We start from the raw sequence: 18,507 nt of genomic DNA, 5'->3' as shown, positions 1-18,507 counted from the left end.
TACGAATCCTACACTGTTATCGTCAAAATGTTCTGACCTGGTTTTACAGCCTGCTTTACTGACACAGACTACTCAGTAATTACTGTGGATTCTTTTGGATTCATATTAGGTAAATGAGACTTATTACAGGTTCTAAAATACACAATGATTAAGATATGCAATGATTAAGCTATATACACAATGATTATAACTGAAAAGAAACAATACCACCTATCTATAAACAATCATTACATCACTGATCCCTACATCCAAGCAATGCTAGGAGTTTCTAGACCAGGAAAAGAAGCAATAAACAATCATTACACATACATCATCACTGGTCCTTAATCTCTACATCCAGGCTCTTTACATCAGCTGAGAGAAGCCCCTTTTTCAGCGAAGCCGGAGTCTGACCAGAAGTCTGGTTCTATGTGATGCGTCCACCCATAGATGAGCTTCCAGCTTCACTGCAAAAGCCCCCCCCCCCCCACACCTTTTTATTAGGCTTAGAACTCATGTTCAGAGCTAAGGAAAATTACAGAATGCTTGATAATTTCTCTGTTTAGGTAAACAAGCCATACTGTGGGAATGCAGCCACATGTTTCTCAGTCCAGGTGGTCAGTCTGAACTTGAAACAGGCTCTACCTCTCCCTTCACATACCAAATTAATTAGATCTATGTCTTATCTTCTACATTTCAACTTAATTTTCACACAAAGTTCAACAATCATTTTTAAACAAAATTACTTCTAATCAAAAATACAGACCCCGAGTGCAATGTCGGTCAAGGCAGAGTTGAAAAACAATCTTTAAAATTCACTTCCACTACAAGACCGAGCCTGCCTCAATGCAGAGGAGGGCATGTCCTCGAGAATGGCGTTGAGGAGACAGTTTCAGTCTCAACTCAAGCAAAGCTTCCTCCACCAGCATCGAGGGGGTCCCGGCTTGGGTGGCAGTCGACACTGGGACTGCACAAGGTACCGGTGTCGGAGGCCGCACCACAAGCTGAGGGCCAGGTGAGGCCGCAACAGGAGGCAGGGTAGGTGCAAGCACCACTGGTGCCAATGCACACCGTTGCACAAGGTCATCAAGCAGCTCAGGCAGCAAGGCACGGATGCGCTCATCAAGGGCAGACATCGGGAAAACTGGGGCTCCGGTTGAGACAGAGGTTGCAGATCTGTTGGGGATAATACTGGTGCTGGCTATTGACTGCTGGTAGAAGGGTGCATCGGTACCTACTGTACTGTCATGCCCCTCACCTTGCCGGTAATGATGGTCCCTCCGTTGGTGTGAGATGGGGTTCCCTTAAGTAGTGTGAACTGGCATCTGTCCGTCGGCGTGTGTGTGCGAGCCTGCCGGCACTCTCGACCCACAGTGCTCTGCTCCTCTCTCCTGTGGACGCTGGCTGGGTGACTCCAGGCGTCTATGCCCCACCTCCTTGCTCCGTGGGGATTGGCTCCCCATGACTGGTGTCCTGGTTGTCCATCTCTCAGCCCTTAACCTATGGGATCTCCCTTGCTTTCTCTGCTCTTTCCATATTGGATGCCTGGCTGCTTCCCTTGCTCTCCCTTCTTCCAATACCTACTCTCCTTCTCAGCTGTTTCCAGTGAACGCCTGATGCCAGCACTGTTTCTGTGGAACCCTTCCCTGCCTCAATGCTTCGGCTTCTACTTCAGTAGATGTTTACTTTGCTCCGTTTGCTTCTTCTCTACTTCATCCCTCTTTATTGACTTTGCCTGTACCCGGATTACTCCCTTGCCTGCCTATTGACTTTGCCTGTACCTGGATTACTCCCTTGCCTGCTGCCTGCCTATTGACTTTGCCTGTACCTGGATTACTCCCTCGCCTGCTGCCTGCCTATTGACATTGCCTGTACCTGGATTACTCCCTCACCTGCTGCCTGCCTACTGACTTTGCCTGTATCTGGATTACTCCCTTGCCTGCTGCCTGCCTACTGACTTTGTCTGTACCTGGATTACTCCCTTGCCTGCCTACTGACATTGCCTGTACCTGGATTACTCTCTTGCCTGCTACCTGCCTGGCCGAAACGTTCGCCACTCCGCTTCCAGCCCCGTCTCTTAAGTCCTGCAGGCCGCCCACACCTAGGGGTTCAACCCCTGGGGAATGGCGGTCAGCGCAGGTGAAACCTGGGGTTGTCCGGCTGCCAAGCAGAACCTGGTCCGAGTACCAGGCTCAGCAGCGCTCTACTTGGTACAAGAACTCACAAGTCTGACATGTATGGAGGGAGAGCGTTCCTCCCAGCAGATGCTTCTCGGGTGCCAAAATCCCTTGATGCCCCAAACTCCCAGCACCATGCGATGAGGGGGAAATCGATGATGATGCTTTTTGGCCTTAAGCCAAAGCTTGTCACAGAGTCTCCTTGGTGTTGATGAGGACGACACAGAATCCTCACGTCGCCTCAGGGCCAGGTCAGACGATAGACGGTTCAGGAGGCTCTGCACAGTAGCAGGCCTCAAGACAGGTGGAGACCCACTCGATGCACAACTGTTCACAGTGTCTGCAGGCCTAGCAGTAGCCATGCTCACTGATGCTCCCAATGCCGGTGCGATGCTCGACGCCAATGTCAACACTGAGGAACCGGACTTGGCTCCAAAATGTTTCTCGGGTTGAGCCTCTCTGGAAAGTTGGGTCCTTTTCTTCATATGAAGACAAAGGATGCAGACTGAAGGGCTATGGTCAGGCCCTAAACACTGGAGACATCAAGAATGGGTGTCTGTTCCAGAGATCGTCCAAATTAACTGGGTACAGCGCTTGAAGCCACTGGGAACTTTAGTGGACATGGACGTGAAAACTGTTGGATAAATTAAAGGAAGAGATGGAGCCTTAAAAATTGGTGAGGCACCTGAAAAATAACAGCGAGTGAGCCTGGCCAAGGCCAAGGCCCAAAAGCGGCCTTGTGATGATGAAAAAATAAGAAAACTTAAAATTTGCCACAAAAAAAAAAAAAAAAAGGAAAGGAAAGGGAAAACAATGTTCTACCAACGGAGGAACCACCAAAAAGGTGAAGAAAAATATGCCGAAAGGCATAAAAGAAACACTTGGACCAAGCAGTATGTAAAAAAAGCAACTGAGGTGACTGCATTTGCGCAGTGGGCAGGAAGTCTCTTATGCTCCACAAAGATCTTCTTATGCTTGTCGTAAGATCCAGACTGGGCAACACATACTGCGTTACTCACTTGTGAGGATAGGCCTGCTTGTCCTTGGAGAAATAAAATTACATACACAGTGCACTCCATTTAAGTACACTTTGGATAAGCGCATGCTCTGTTTAACTGCATGCCGTACTTCAGTCCTGTTTTTGGCGCCATCAATTTCTATGGGACAAACTTCAGTTTAGCGCACCACTGATAAGTGCAAGATTCGCTTATATACATGGTTTAAGACCGCTCCTCTGCAGGAAAGACTCCGCATAAGCGCATGCACGGAATATAGAAGCCGATTGGCACGTGACAAACGGGTGATAAATTTGAAATCTCATTGGTTAACTGCCACAGGCAAAATAAGCGAAAGTTGTCAGAGTGTACACTGGAGGAGTTGTCGTCGTCATCGCACAACTGTAAGACTAACACTGGCTGAACGAATAGAAGTTCTTAAAAAATTAGAAAACATAGTCAAGCATCTATTGCTAAAGAATATGGTGTCAATCCCAGTCAAATTTCACGCATCTTGAAGCAGAAAGATCAGCTTCTGGAAGACTGGCAAAACAATACAAATACACACAGGAAACAAAAACGGGCGGGAAAAGCTGAGGATGTAGAAGATGCTCTTCTTCTGTGGTTTTCTCAAGTCAGGAGCAGACAGTTTCCTGTCAGTGGTCCACTGCTTATGGAGAAAGCTAATCAGCTAGCTGAAAGTCTTGGACTAATTGAATTCAAAGCCACTGTTGGATGGTTTCAAAGATGGAAGCAAAGAAACAACATAAAATTCAAGAAACAGCATGGTGAAAAACAAGACGCTGACGACTTTGGTGCTGAAAATTGGATTGTTTCAGTTCTTCCTACCATCTTGAATGAGTTTGCACCTCGTGACATTTTCAATGCTGACAAAAACTGTCTCTACTGGCGAGCGATTCCTGATGGAACACTTGCATTCAAACAAGCCAAAACTAGAGGAAGTAAAACATTGAAGGACTGACTGACGATCCTCCTTTGCTGCAACATGGATGGGAGTGAGAAGTTGGAACCACTCGCCACTGGAAAGAGCAAACAGCCCCATTGCTTCAAGAAAGTTAAGCGACTTCCTGTGTCATACGAGGCTAACGCAAATTCATGGATGACTGGGGACATTTGGAAGCAGTGGCTAAAGAAATTAGACACAAGAATGCGGGCACAAAAGCGTCAGATTTTGTTGCTTTGAGAGAATTGTGCTGCACACAGTGACGATGTCAGGCTAACGTCAAGGTGGTCTTCCTGCCACTAAACACTACCTCTCTGATCCAACCTACGGATCAGGGCATAATAGCCAATTTCAAACAACATTATCGGGCTCTTGCGCTACGTCGTCTGATGAGCATATTGGATGACCAGACTGGCAAGGATAAACGTGCTGCTGAACTGGCTTGTAATTACTGTTGGTTCCCTACATATGCAGAAAGAAGCCTGGAATCATGTTACACAGGCAACCATTGTGAACTGCCACAAGCGGGCAAGCTTTGTTAAGGATGTGGAGAGGAACGAGACAGATGCAGTTGTTGAAAACATGTCACATGAACAAGTTATTGACATCCCAACCGGTGTTACTGAAGAGGAGTTTCATCACTACATTGCTGTTTATTACGAACTACAAACAGCTGAAGACAACACTGATGTCGAAATATGCGCCTACACACAGGCAACGGCTAATGATGAAACAGATGATGAAATGAGCAGCGAGGCACATGCTGACGAAATTCAACAACCTCCTGTCACTTTTGCAAGAGTGCTGGAGAGTCTCAACACCGTGCGGGCCTATCTGGAGGCCACTGGATGTCAGTGCTATGAAAGTTTTTACCGTCTGGCAGACGTAGTCTATGGAACTCACAGACACAATAGAGTACAGAGGACTATGACTGATTACTTCAAGTAAGCCTAACGTCAGTTAACGGAGACTGTATAACGTCAGTTAACGGAGACTGTATACTGTACATATAAACAGTACTGTACATATGTTTGTCAGATGTCAAGCTTCTTTGGGTCACAACAGTTAAGTGCACGCTCCGGTTAACTGCATGTATTTCTTTGGTCCCCTACCCTTGCACTTAAGCGGATTGCACTGTGTATACATATATATATGCTCATTCACTGTCACCAAGATATCACTGCATAAGCAATGTTTCCTACCAACAACTCACCACTTTTTTCCAAATTTCTAATATATAACAAATTACAATCCCAAATTAATATTTTTGGCCTCATGTAATTAATACTTTTTTATATGAACCATTGTTCTTAAGTACTTTTCTTGATATATTTAACATATCATTAGAATGACACACACACACAAACACGCAAAAGGGGAAATTCTATATATGGCGACTAAAAAAAAAATTGGTACAGAAATCAATGTCCACTAAGTGTATTCTATAAGCAGCACCTAGATTTAGGCGCCATATATAGAATATGCTTTATTGATACATCAGCACCTAAAACTACATGCATACATTCAAAAATGTGGCGTAAATCCTGGCATTTAGATTTAGGCGCACTGGGCCATATTCTATATGCGTGTAAATTTCAGAATGCGCACAAAGTGCCCTTTCCCCGCCCATATCTATACCCTTTTTGTCTGTGTGCATTAGATGTTAAGCGCACTGCATTACAGAATGCGCTTAGCGAGTTGTGCAGGTAAATTCTATTACCAATTACTGCTTATTATTGCTTAAGACCCGTTATCAACACTGATTAGCTTGTTAAGCCAATTAAGGTGTGCACATTGTTATAGAATACATTTGGATTTTGGTGCAGATCTCTAGGCATACTATACAGAATCCAGGGGACAGTGGCTACTCTCCCTTGAAGTTTTGTTTTTTTGTGTTTTATTTTATTTTTTACATTTTATGTCAGTGCATTGGATCTCCATGCATTTAAATGATTTTTTCCCACTTAATACACAATACTCCACACCTTTAAAAGGAAAATATATTTTATTTTATGCAACAAAATTGGGGGGAGGGTGACATATTTGGTGGAAACACCGCTGACAGCAATTACAGCTGTAAGTCTGCTGGAACAGGTCTCCCTGATCAGTTTCTTCATTGTACAATTATCCAGCTTGGAGGGACAGAATGATCTAAACAAGGTCTTAGTGGTGCTATACACCCATCACTTTGTGAATTTTGATACCTATCCCCTTGCTCTGTCTATTGTTGCCCCAGAGTTCTTTTGCTGTTTCCTTTGTGCTCAAGATCGAGTCTTTGCTTTGACTTGCACTACCCAGCAGAGGGAATCAACAAGCACCACTGAACTTTTAACTGTACCGATTCACATGATGACAAATTAACATAGGTGGGGGCCAATATACTACAGCTTAAATAAGGATTGCTAGAGGAATACAAGCAGGACACTTGGCTATCTATATTTATGTCACCACTTAATGATATCCAATATAATGACAGAACTGTAAGTCTAAGGACTTAACTGCATCTTGACTATTTAATCCCCCATCCTTCTCTTCACCTAACAGCAAAGTCCCTCATCTAATGCTGGTTCATCATGTCAAGTCATTCACATTGAATATGGGAGGTGGAAATGGGAAAATTAGGTTCTTACCTTGGTAATTTTCTTTCCTTTAGTCATAGCAGATGAAGCCATTACGTATGGGTTGTGTCCATCAACCAGCAGGGGGAGATAGAGAGCACTCAACTTTTCACAGTGCCTCATGGCCAGCCAGCTCCACTGCCTCTTCAGTATTTGAAGCTTCCAAAGCAGTATGGCAAACCGCAATGGGAATAACATGAACTTTCCTCACAGCTAACGATGGTCCCTTAACAAGGGCATGAACTCAAAAGGAGGTAATGAACACACCCTCCTGGAGGGAATAAACTCGTCCTCCTTATTGTATAACTGGAGGGAATAAACTCATCCTTCAAAACATAAACTGGAGGGAATGGACTCAGCCTCCTATAAGTGAACATGAATCCTGAAGACTGTTTTCCAACTTTCTCCCAAGGAAGGAACTTCAGAAAACAAGAACAGAACCTGAAACAGATTCACAGCATACAGACAATCATACAGGGAGGGCTCATGGCTTCATCTGCTATGACTAAAGGAAAGAAAATTACCAAGGTAAGAACTTAATTTTCCCTTCCTTGTCATCAAGCAGATGAAGCCATTACGTATGGGATGTAACAAAGCAATCCCTATATAGGGTAGGAACAGGTCACACCACGCACTAGCACTTGTGCTCCAAAACGCGCATCCCTCCTAGCAGCCACATCCAGCCTGTAATGTCGGGCAAAAGAGAGCTTAGAAGCCCATGTTGCTGCACTGCATATCTCTTGACGAGAGAGTGCTCTAGTTTCAGCCCAAGAGGAAGAAATCGCTCTGGTAGAATGCGCATTAAAGGCTACCGGCGGAGACCAGCCGGCAAGCAGATAAGCTGAAAAGATAGTTTCTTTGAGCCAGCGGGCAATAGTGGCTTTAGACGCTGGAGACCCTCTGCGAGGACCTGATAGCAAAACAAACAGATGATCATAGATCCTGAAAGAGATAGTAACTCGCAGATACTGCAGTAGAGTCCTGCGCACATCCAACAGGTGCAACTGCCCAAAAGATTCTGGAAACTCCTCCTTATCAAAGGAGGGCAAGAAAATAGGCTGGTTTAGGTGAAACGCTGAAACCACCTTAGGCATGAAGGAAGGCACGTGACCCCGGACTCTGAGAATTGCTGAAATGGGTCTCTACAGGACAGCGCCTGGAGCTGACACCCGTCTCGCCAAAGTAATGGCCACAAGAAAAACGGCCTTTAGTGTCAAATCTTTCTCCGATGCTCGCCGAAGAAGCTCAAAAGGAGAAGCCTGCAGGGCATTCAAAACTAGCCCTAGGTTCCAAGCTGGACAGGGTGCTCGCACGGAAGGCCGGAGCTGAAGCACCCCACTAAGAAACCGTGCCACATCTGGATGAGCAGCTAAAGAGACGCCTTCAACCTTACCACGAAGGGAGGCCAACGCTGCCACTTGCACCCGCAGGGAATTATAGGCCAAGCCTATTTGTACACCATCCTGCAAAAAGTCCAGAATCGGCGAGACAGGTGCCCGCATGGGTGTGATCGCTTTTGAAACACACCAAGACTCAAACTGGCGCCAAATCCTGGCATAAGCCACAGAAGTGGAACGCTTGTGGGCCTCCAGGAGAGTGGAAATGACTGTGTTTGAATAGCCTTTGTCCCTCAATTGCGCCCTTTCAATCGCCATGCCATAAGACCAAAGCGGCAGGCGTCCTCCATGGCTACCGGGCCCTGTGACAACAGGTTCGGTACCAGAGGTAAAGGAAGGGGAGCCTCCACTAGTACCTGTCGGAGGTCCGCATACCAAGGCCTGCTGGGCCAATCCGGGGCGATGAGGACCACTTCTCCTGGGTGCAGCCGAATCCTCAGGAGCACGCGCCCTATCAAGGGCCACGGAGGGAACACATATAGTAGGCCCGGAGGCCAGGGCTGAGTCAAGGCATCCAACCCTGCCGAGCGAGGATCTCTCCGTCTGCTGAAGAAGCACGGGACTTTGGCATTTGAACTTGTCGCCATAAGATCCATCACGGGCTTGCCCCATTTGGCACATATCTGCAGGAATACTTCGTCTGCTAGTTCCCATTCTGCTGGATCGATCTGATGCCTGCTTAGATAATCGGCTTGCACGTTGCTCTGACCTGCAATGTGAGCTGCCGACAGAAACTGAAGATGCAGCTCGGCCCAGTGGCAAACCTGTTCGGCCTGCGCGGCCAGTGCTCTGCACTGAGTGCCGCCTTGTCGATTTATGTAGGCCACTGCTGTCGTGTTGTCCGACATCACTCTGACAGCCAATCCTTCCTGGTCACTTGAAAGGCCAGAAGCGCTTAAAACACCGCTTTCAACTCCAAGCGGTTGATGGACCACTCCGACTCCTCGGGTGTCCATAGACCCTGGGCATGCTTCCTCTTGCAATGTGCGCCCCAGTCCATCAGGCTGGCATCTGTCACTACTAGACACCAATCGGGGAGCGCCAACGGCATTCCTTGCCGCAGCATGCTGAGTCGGGCCGCAGGGAGCCAAGAAAGTTTGCACTGATAATCCTGAGAAACTGGAGACTATCTTTGAAGTAGGGAATACTGTAGAGGTCTCAGGTGCGCTCTCGCCCAGGGCACCACTTCCAATGTGGGTGTCATCGATCCCAGCAGCTGGACAATGTCCCAAGCTCGCGGGCGGGGCATCGTCAGGAGCAGACGGACCTGATTCTGAAGCTTGCACCACCTTAGCTCGGGTAGGTATACATAGCCCGAGTCTGTGTCGAACCTGGCCCCCAAATATTCTAGAGATTGCGAGGGGGTCAGGTGACTTTTGGCCATATTGACGAACCACCCTAGAGATTGAAGTACTGAGACCACTCTGGCTGTAGCTTGATAGCTCTCTGTTACAGAGTCTGCTCTGATGAGCCAGTCGTCTAAGGTACGGGTGAACCCTGATACCTTCTCGCCTGAGCAAAGCAGCTACTACCACCATTACCTTCAAAAAGGTTCGGGGAGCTGTGGCGAGGCCAAAAGGCAAGGCCCGGAACTGGAAATGTTTTCCCAACACCGCAAACCTCAGAAACTTCTGGCTGTACCGCAGCAATGACGGAGCGCAGGGTTTCCATGTGGAAATGCCGCACTCTCAGGGACTTGTTTAATTCTTTTAAGTCCAGAATAGGGCGAAAAGACCCACCTTTTCGCGGCACCACAAAGTAGATGGAGTATCGGCCGTAGCCGTGTTCGGCAGGAGGTACCGGGGACACGGCCCCTAACTGAATCAGACCTTGCAAAGTCTCCTCTACCGCCGTCCGTTTGGCGGCAGAACCGCATCGGGACTCCACAAACACGTCTCTTACTGAGGCGTTGAATTCTATCCTGTAGCCATCTCTGATCAGGTCCAGAACCCACTGATCTGAGGAAATATTGGCCCACTTCTCGGCAAAGAGGGAAAGACGTCCTCGATGACAGGAAGCGAGGAGGGGGCCGGCGCACCATCATTGAGAGGGTCACCCCTGAACTCCAGGCCTAGAACCGGTGGCTACAGAACGCTTGTCCGAGCGAAAGGAATTCCTCTGCTGAAAAACGGGCACGAGAAGTAAACCCAGCAGAACGCCCCGGGCGGTACCTTCTAGCTTCACGGAAGCGAGGTCTATAAGAGGAGTGGACCGCCTGGCCATTGGAGGAAGGCCTCGGCCTATCTTCGGGCAAGCGTTGGGGTTTAGGATCTCCCAGGCCTTTAACAAATTTTTTTTTTCCAACTCCTCACCAAATAGGAGAAGGCCTTCAAAGGGCAACTTCACCAACCTTTGCTTAGAGGCCATGTCCGCTGCCCAATGTCGTAGCCAAATAAGACGGCGAGCCGCCACTGCTACTGCCATTTGTTTAGCCGAAGCTCTGACAATATCATGAAGGGCATCAGCCAAAAAGGACAAGGCTGACTCCAGCCGCGGAGCCACACCCGAGAAGGGCTCCGCTCCATCTCCGGGCTGTTCCACTGCCTGTTGCAACCACGCCAGGCAGGCTCTAGCAGCATAACAACTGCATGCAGACGCCCGAAAAGTAAGACCTGTAATTTCAAAGGACCATTTAAGTGCTGCTTCCAGCCTACGGTCTTGTATATCCTTCAGGGCAACTCCTCCTTCCACAGGGAGGGTAGTTCTCTATCACCGCAGTGACTAGGGCATCTACTTTAGGCATTGCAAAGCGAGCCAAATGCTCCTCACGCAGAGGGTATAATTGCCCCATAGCCCTGGAAACTTTCAAAGGTCCCTCGGGGTCAGCCCACTGAGCAGAAATAAGCTCTTGGGTGGAGTCATGCAAAGGAAAGGCTCGAGCAGGCTTTTTGGTACTAGCCATCCTAGGATTCACAGAGGAGGCCTTGCCACTGTCAGGCTCTTCAATAGAAAGGACCTGTAGGGCATCTGAAATAAGCGCTGGCAGCTCATCACGGTGGAAAATCCTCACCGCGGAGGGATCATCCAGATCCTGTGGTAATTCTGCACCTGACTCTGGCTCCTCAGACCATGAAGGCCTGCCAGAACTCTCCGAATCCTCACAGCCCGACCACCGGGGAGGGGGGGGGGAGGAGGTGCACCACAATCTGAAGGGGAATTAGCCCTTCTACACTTTTCTTTATGCCAATTATCAGGGAAAATAGCCTCAGCGGGCAGTCCCAGGCCAGAATCCACCGGGGTGGACAATAGAAGGGGCCTCAGACGACCCTTGAGGGAGAGCTCTTTTCAGCATGTATGCTTTATGCAATAACAACACAAAATCAGGGGAGAAAAACTCGCCCTGGGCACCCAGATCCCGTCCGGGGCTAGCCACTCCCTGAATAGCCTCAATTCAAGGTGTCCCCCCCCCCCCCCCCCCCCGGGCTCAGGGCTCTCCGTCTCTATGGAGGCCGCGCCATGCGGAGAATTCAAAATGGCGTCCGCTGCCAGCTCTGAGCGGGAAGAATCATCGCTCGCCATGCTCGGGCCGGCTCTTACACCTGTACAGCATGATTTACAGAGCCCCACTGCTGATTTGCGCTTGCCACACCGGGAACAGCGCTTTACATTCTCTGCAGCCATCGCCGAAAACGGCGGGAAAATTCAAAATGGCGGTTTCGCGCCAAAAACGCCCCGATCGCGGGCCCACCCCGGAGTTAGAAAACACTCTTACCTCACCGGACCGAGTATCACAGCTCCGGTCCCATAGAAGAATCAAAGGAAAACCTCTGTTCCAACTTTTTTTTTTTTTTTAACGCTGTGAGGAAAGCAGAGGTAATAAGAACTCCGGAGGCTCAGATGAGTGGGAAAGGCAGGAAAGGCGAACCAATGTGCCTGCATCCACTGAGTGGGAAAGGACAGGGAAAAGCAAGCTAACATGTCCACATCCACGGGGGCATGGGTAAGGCAGGGAAAGAGCTAACCTATGTGCCTTCAAAGTGAAGCTGCTATAGCCTCTAACACCCCGGCTAACAACTGGCAAGCCAGGAGGCACCCCCAGGCAGATTTTTGATGGAGCTCGAAGAAGCTGCAGCCACCCTGCTTGGGGAGATAGAGAATACTGAAGAGGCAGTGGAGCTGGCTGGCCATGAGGCACTGTGAAAAGTTGAGTGCTCTCTATCTCCCCCTGGTGGTTGATGGACACAACCCTTACGTAATGGCTTCATCTGCTTGACGACAAGGAAGAGGGGTATATAATATCTCCGTTCCCAAATTTCATGAGCAGAACAGAATAACTAAAACAATTCCTTGCTGACCACATTTTCTATGTTTTTATACGTGTAGTCTATCAGATAAACCTGAATCCCACTTAGTACAGGATTAACAAATTAGACCATTCAATTCTGGGCTCCAGTGCTTAATTCTCACATACAGTGAATAGCAGTCAAAGCAAGGATCCACCAAGTGTCCCTCTTAGGAGACTTTCTTGCTGGAGTTCTTGTTTTTACTACCTTCTTGGAATACACAAAATATTCAGGGTTGCAGCTAGAAAATTACTCTGGAAGAAGATACTCCAACAATATCCTTAGTGACTATTTCTTGGAAGTCAGTAAACGTATATATGTATGCAAAAGAGACATTTACAAGCCCTTAATTTTTCCTGTGAAAAGACATTATTCACTAAGTTTTTAACCCTTTAGTGTCCAATGTTCCCATGAATCTGTTCCCATACGGCTTATTACGGGAACATTGCACACACAGAAATTAATTAGGTAATTTTATAACAGTTGTTTCCATTTCAAATTTGAACACACAAATGCAATGTAGATCACAATTTTTAGAATATTTTGTCCTTTCAAAGTTGGTTAGTTGTGCAATTACATATTCCATTTGTGCCAGTTAGAACCATGAACATTTTAGAGAATAGCCATTAAAAGCACATCTTTATAGACAATACGTTGAAATCTTCTGCCTAGTGTGCAGCGGCAGCCAAAAAAAAGCAAACAGGATGCTAGGAATTATTAGGAAAGGGATGGTAAATAAGACCAAGAATACTATCGGGCTCATTTTCAAAGCACTTAGCCTTCCAAAGTTCCATAGGTTTCTATGGAACTTTGGAAGGCTAAGTGCTTTGAAAATATGCCTACATGTCTCTCTATCATTTCATGGTGTGATCTCATCTTGAGTATTTAATTCTGCTTTCAATTCTGGTCGCCATATCTCAAAAAAAGATATAACGGAATTAGAAAAGGTTCAAAGAACAGCGAGCAAAATGATAAAGGGGATGGAACTCCTCCCATATGAGGAAAGGATAAAGAGGTTAGGGTTCTTCAGTTTGGAAAAGAGATGGCTGAGAGGGACTATGACAGAGATCTACACAATCCTAAGTGGTGTAGAATGGTTAAAAGTTAATTTTTCACTCTTTCAAAAAGTACAATGACTAGAGTACACTCAAAAATATTACATGTAAATACTTTTAAAACAAATAGGAAGAAATACTTTTTCACTCAAAGAATAATTAAGCTCTGGATCTCATTGCCGGGGGGGAAGTGGTAACAGCTGTTAGTGTACTGGGGTTTAAAAGAGGTTTGGACAAGTTCCTGGAGAAAAGGTCCACATTCTGATATTGAGACAGACATAGGGATGGCACTGCTTGCTCTAGAATTGGTAGCATGGAATGTTGCTACTATCTGGGTTTCTGCCAGGTACTTGTGACCTGGGTTAGCCACTGCTGGAAGCAGGCTACTGGGCTAGATGGCTATTCTTATGTTCTTATGAAAAGAATCCAACGTGTCTGTATTTAACAAAGGTCACTTCCAAAAGAAAAAAAACTTCCACAGACCATAAGAAAAATAATGTGGATATAAATAACAAGTGCTCATTTTACATCTGCATAAAAATCAAAAGTGGAGGAAAAGACCTCAAAAGTCCTTAGTGCTACAGTGAAACTTCACCGAAACATTTCTAGCATTTTATGGACAGTTACTTCATCACTGGCCAAAAACCTTTACTTCATTTTTTTATTTTCATGCAGATGTAAAATGATGCTTTAAGCACTTGTTCTCTACTTAACAAAACATACTTCACTGCCTAAACAGCCTGTAAAGATACATTATGCTATCACCCTCTATACCAAGCACAAGGTGTTAAAAGTCAATTTAACATTACATTCTAAAAATAACAGTGCTCCTAAATTTAAAAAAAGTGTGTATTTACCATAAACATACAATTAGTCTTATGCTCCTTTCTGAACTGTTTAGCTCATAATCGTACAACATTGAATAACTGGAACAAGTGGTCAACAACCTATAGGTATATAATCTAGACACTATACATAGCTTTTTAAAGAACCATTAGTTTCCATTTAAGGTTAGCTACACACAGAGCCGGTAGTGGGAGGCGAGGCTGGTGGTTGGGAGGTGGGGATAGTGCTGGGCAGACTTATACGGTCTGTGCCAGAGCCGATGGTGGGAGGCGGGGATAGTGCTGGGCAGACTTGTACGGTCTGTGCCCTGAAAAAGACAGGTACAAATCAAGGTAAGGTATACACAAAAAAGTGGCACATTTCTTGGGCAGACTGGATGGACCGTGCAGGTCTTTTTCTGCCGTCATCTACTATGTTACTATGTTACCCACTCAACCTAGGAGTGGCCTAGTGGTTAGAGCGGGTCTTGCAATCCAGAGGTGACCAGTTCAAATCCCGCTGCTGCTCCTTGTAATCTTGGGCAAGTCACTTAACCCTCCATTGCCTCAGGTACAAACTTAGATTGTGAGCCCTCCTGGGACAGAGAAATATCCAGTGTACCTTGAATGTAACTCACCTTGAGTTACTACTGAAAAAGGTGTGAACAAAATCCAACATACTGAAAGAAATATATATATATATTACCTGGACCTAAATGGCATTACTAAAAGTCAAAAGTACTCACCATAAATAAGGATGAGCGCAGAAACATACAACAAGCAATCTACCAAAACCAAACAGATGGTGGGCCTGCAGTTCTGCCTAACCGTTTCCACAAGCAGATAATCATTACTTCTGCCTAGGTTGATTTATTGGCATCTCAAAGCACTTTTTATCTTATTACCCAACAATCACTAATAAGTTTAGCTTTTTCATGGACTATTACAATGTAATGTCAGTCACAAAACTAAATGATTTCCAGTTCTGAAAACCTAAGCCATAAGTTGTAGCAGAAAGTACAGGTCCGTAGAGATTTCTATCCACTAGTGAAGGCTTATGAAAGAAATAGCGTGTGGTTTTTGTGTCTAATGTTCTTGAAACACCTGCAGTGGGCATCCTCTTTCCAACGAGCCAGCAATCATTTTCATCCAGTCAAAGTCACTGCTCCTTCACAATTCTCAATATCTTCTTGTACATCACGTCAAACCAGATTCTAGAGCACCTCATTTCTGCCTCCACTTCCCAGTAATGCTTTATTTTCTGTAATACAATCATGACTCTAGCGAAATTCGGATTCGGGTATGAAAGAGGCAGCGTCTGTAGTAGCTCAACTTTTCCTACTCCAACTGGCAACCACCAAGTCCACAAGGAACACAGGCGAAGAACCTCCGGCCGCAAGGACAATATTCCTGGAAAGAAACAGCTGCTGACCAGCTGCACATCCAGTACGGGACCCCTTCTCCCCCAAAATTGAGAAGCTGCCTCGGGAAAGAGGTGCTGGTTCTGACCTCAAACCCTAACCAGCCAGTACAAAAGAGAGAGTGCCTCCAGGCTCTTGGACTATCAGTGAAGGGGTTATCCGAGAGCCCAAGGTTGCGGCCAACAGCGAGGGATAGCTAGAAGGAAGTGGTACGAGAGACCGAGGCTCCAATTGCGGCCTGTGTGTCCATGCGGCCAGGCGTGTCACTTGGATCTGGGACAACACGGAAAGAAGCAGCTAAGGTCTCGACTGGGTACTCCAAGAAAAACAGCAGTCAAGATTAAAAGAGGTAGTAACGCTCTAGAGCCCAAACAGGATCTATTACCTGCAGTCCCGGTACGAGAGTCTCTCGAATCCAAAGCGATCCCACAGTCCCAACAACACAAGATGGCTGTCGCGACGTTACGTGCAGTCACGTGAGGAGAGCGTCAGGAGCACTGACAGCTGGCCTCGGACGAAAAGGGGTGGAACATGTGGTAATATTGCGTCATCAACTACGGGAGGTACAGTGACACTGTGCTACTACTCGGAGAGCTGTCCACGTATGGGGCATCCCATTGGCGCCGTACAGAATAAGTAGAATATTTGGAAGACCAAGCTTCTTCCTTTTCCTCACATGAGCAGCCTTGAGGCAGCAGTAAGCAGTTATTCCCAGTATCTATAACTTTTCTCTTTCCCGTTTGAATGCATCCTGATTATAAAGAAATAACACGCCATGGAAGAAAGGCAACCAAAGGCACACATGGGTACACTGTGTCCATGTTCTGCATGCCTACCAGTACGCTCACATTGTAACTTTTGGCCTGTCACTCACATCCAACCCGAGTCGTTCTCATCTAGCCTACTTTCAGAGGGCGACCAGCCTAAGAAGAGAGGTGCCGGCCACAATAGACTTGTGTATGTAGCCTGCTGCCCCTACTCTGCCCAACATTGCCGCAACTGACCATCCTTTCTGGCCCCCACAGCTACAGGTTGGAAGCCTTCAGTGAAGCAGCCCTGTTAGGGCTGGCCCTACCATTGAGCAGCTGTGTTTCTGCACATGACCCCTTTTCAACTCATACTTTTCAGCTGCAATAAATGGCTGCACGTGACCCTACTACTACTACTTATCATTTCTATAGCGCTACTAGATGTAGGCAGCGCTGTACACTTGAACATGAAGAGAAAGTCCCTGCTGGACAGAGCTTACAATCTAATTTGGTCAGATAAACAGGACAAATAAGAGATAAGGGAATGTTAAAGTGAGGATCATAAAATACGGGTTCTGAACAGTAAATAAGAGCTAGGAGTTAAAAGCAGCATCAAAAAGGTGGGCTTTTAGCTTAGATTTGAAGACGGCCAGAGATGGAGCTTGACGTACCGACTCAGGAAGTCTATTCCAGGCATATGGTGCAGCAAGATAAAAGGAACGGAGTCTGGAGTTAGCAGTGGGAGAGAAAGGTGCAGATATGAGAGATTTTCCCAGTGAACGGAGTTCCCGGGAAGGAGTGTAGGGAAAGATGAGAGTGGAGAGGTACTGAAGAGCTGCAGAGTGAATGCACTTATAAGTCACATCTTCACATCTCTCACAAATTGCCTCTGCTTTACTTTTCTGTCTGCAGGTCCACAGCCAATATGATGAGTCAAGGGTAGATAAACACTGTATCAGTAGCCAGCTTGGGGACGGGCCTGGAGATTAGTTTTAACCCTTCCAATGAAAATGCTATTCTGCTGCGCTGTAGAATGCAGCAGGAGCTGTTCTGAATATCACCACTGCTACTCTGGACACCATGGCCGATGAATGCTCATCACCTCCCTTCTTGAGCCTAGGAGCCTCCACTGAAGTGGCTACATGTAGAAGCACTACTTCTGCAGAAAGAGAAGCTGCAGGTAGGAGGAGAGAAGCTGTAGACTTTCTTTTTTTTTGAGGTGTGAAAGTTGGGAAAACAGAAAGAAAGGAGAGAACGAAGGCATTGGAGAATAGTTATACTGAGGGTGCAGAGAAAGGGTAGTTCATTTAATCTTTATGGGGCCTCCATACTATCCTTGGGAGATCCTTTTCCTCCTGTAAACTTAAGTACATAAGTATTGCCATACTGGACAGACCAAAGATCCATCAGTCCCAGCATCCAGTTTCCAACAGTGGCCAATCCAAGTCACAAATACCTGGCAAGATCCCAAAAAAGTACAAAACATTTTATGCTGCTTATCCCAGAAATAAGCAGTGAATTTTCCCGAAGTCCATTTTAAAAATGGTCTATGGACTTTTCCTTTAGGAAGCCGTCCAAACCTTTTTATACCCCCCCTAAGCTAACTGCCTTTACCACATTCTCTGGCAACTAATTCCAAAGTTTCATTACACGTTGAGTGAAGAAAAAATTTCTCAGATTCACAGACCTGCCAAGCTTCCCGCATTCAGCAGGAGACTCCCGCTTTGGTGGGTCATCTCCCGCCAAAGCAGGACAGTCTCCCGCTGAGCTGAGGCATCACTGTTTTTTTCACCGCCGCTGCTGCTTTTCCCAATTCAGCAGCAGCAGCAAAATAGCAACAAGAAAAAAGCAAGCGCAGGGCTGCAATAGTTTTCAGACATTGTGCTGTCAGTTCTACCGGTCCTCTGCCCCCGGAACTCGAAGTTGACATCAGCGGGGGCACAGGACGAGCAGAACAGACAGCGCATGCCTGAAGGCTGCTGTGGCCCCGCACTTTGTTTTGTCACGGCTGCTGCAGAGGGTTGCATGGAAACAGGAGGGAGACA

At 46.7% G+C, this 18,507-nt stretch overlaps 1 protein-coding gene across 3 annotated transcripts in view; it reads right to left on the bottom strand.

Moving 5' to 3' along the window:
* Positions 1 to 16,157, bottom strand: part of GIGYF2 (GRB10 interacting GYF protein 2) — a 734,963-nt gene extending 718,806 nt beyond the window's left edge. For 2 of the 3 annotated variants that reach the window (XM_030217173.1, XM_030217175.1), the window contains exon 1: positions 16,099 to 16,143. The gene's annotated coding sequence lies outside the window, so the exon portion shown is untranslated. Of the gene's footprint in view, positions 1 to 16,098 lie in introns of all 3 variants that reach the window. The other variant, XM_030217174.1, reaches the window with a different exon arrangement.
* Positions 16,158 to 18,507: the final 2,350 nt, after the last annotated feature.

This window comes from Microcaecilia unicolor, chromosome 10 (genome assembly GCF_901765095.1).
Source record: "Microcaecilia unicolor chromosome 10, aMicUni1.1, whole genome shotgun sequence".
Lineage (NCBI taxonomy): Eukaryota > Metazoa > Chordata > Amphibia > Gymnophiona > Siphonopidae > Microcaecilia > Microcaecilia unicolor.
This window is presented reverse-complemented; position numbering and strand designations above follow the sequence as displayed.